Source organism: Rhinolophus sinicus, linkage group LG05, assembly GCF_036562045.2.
Source record: "Rhinolophus sinicus isolate RSC01 linkage group LG05, ASM3656204v1, whole genome shotgun sequence".
Taxonomy (NCBI): Eukaryota; Metazoa; Chordata; class Mammalia; order Chiroptera; family Rhinolophidae; genus Rhinolophus; species Rhinolophus sinicus.
In genome coordinates this window covers 73,837,639-73,839,096 of record NC_133755.1, presented here as the reverse complement: position 1 = coordinate 73,839,096, position 1,458 = coordinate 73,837,639, and the positions used below count along the sequence as shown (strand labels likewise).

The following is a 1,458-nucleotide window of genomic DNA, read 5'->3' as shown; positions in this document are numbered from 1 at the left end:
ATTTGGTTTCTGAGTATAACTTTTGCTGCCTTCCAAAACAAAAACAAAAACAAAGCAGAGTGAAGTCCCCACCTGTGCTCTGCGTACCAAGCCCTGCGTCAACCCCTGCTTCTGGCCCTAGACGCATCCTATTTAGTCATTGGGGGCAGGTGGCAGGAGAGGAGGCATGCACCATGGAGGAGACCTGGAGCTGGCTCAGGTGCACAGAAGGGCCGCTCTTGCTGGTGCCACCGCCACCTCAGTTGGGGAGCCACAGGACCGCTGCATCTGGCCCTCGGAACAATGGGACTCGGCGCACAAGGCGGCTTGGCCTTTTTCATGGTGGGGAACTGCTGGTGTTAGCGCTGCTCAAGGCCACAGTGGACCATGGCCTTAAAGACTGGGGGAGTCTTTAAGCAGAAATCCTTCCAGTTCTTAGAAGCCCCACTACTGCACCAACAAAGAATACCCTACACAGGACTTTCAACCATACGAATGAGTCTTCCAAAATCACTGTGAAGCCATCTACAACTCCAGTTTCCTCAGTCTCAAAAACATGGGGCAGTCACCACCCTGAAACCCATAGCAACATCTAAAATGACAACATCATGGGTCTCAACAAATGTGTCTTCCACCACCTTAAAGTCAACACCCAAAATAACAAGTGTTTCACAAAACACATCCCAAATGTCAGCATCCATTATGACCACAACCTACAATAGTTTGGTGACAACTGTTTCTTCATCAGTAACAATCACAGCAACTATAAATTCTAAAGAAAATAAAGGATCAAAATTTGATATTGTCAGCTCTGTTGGTGGTATCTTATCAACACTGGGAATTTTATCTGTTCTTTACATCAGATACAAAATGTGTTATTCAAGAAGAGGCATTCTGTCTAGAACCATTGACGAACATGATGTCATCATTTAAGGAAATCTAAGGAACGAAGAAAGAAGATTGATGCAACATTATCAATTAGTTTAAGACAATATTCTTTTTCTGAAAATAGTACAAACAGGCCATGCATATAATGTGGAATATGCTTTATAAATATGTAAAGATTCATCATGATACTAAAGGTAAAAAGGGTTTGGTTTGGGTTTTTAATAAACATTTGGAGTGTACAGTTAGTGCAATGGTCACAGGGCCAGTCGTTGGAAGACATCGTCATTGAAGGGCATGATGCCATCACGGCATACAAATAAGGAGCGTGTCACGGCACTCAGGAGGTGGACTGTCTTTGTTGTTCACACAAAGAATTTCAGTGCTATTCAGGACTGGATATATCCTAATTGACTAATGCCACACAACAGAAAATTTCATGAGGAAACCAGGTCTTAAGCATGATTTTAGTTTGTGTCTCTTCAGAAAGCATCAATATTTTGATGTTTTTGGTTTAGTACTTGGTTTAGAAACAAAATGTCCCCCCTCCTCAAAACAAAAGAGATCAAATAAAAGAAAACAATACCTGGGCTC

The 1,458-nt window shown here is 42.5% G+C and overlaps 1 pseudogene; it reads left to right on the top strand.

Annotated features, from left to right (window-relative positions):
• Positions 1-282: 282 nt before the first annotated feature.
• On the top strand, positions 283-912 carry LOC109435862 (porimin; annotated as a pseudogene).
• Positions 913-1,458: the final 546 nt, after the last annotated feature.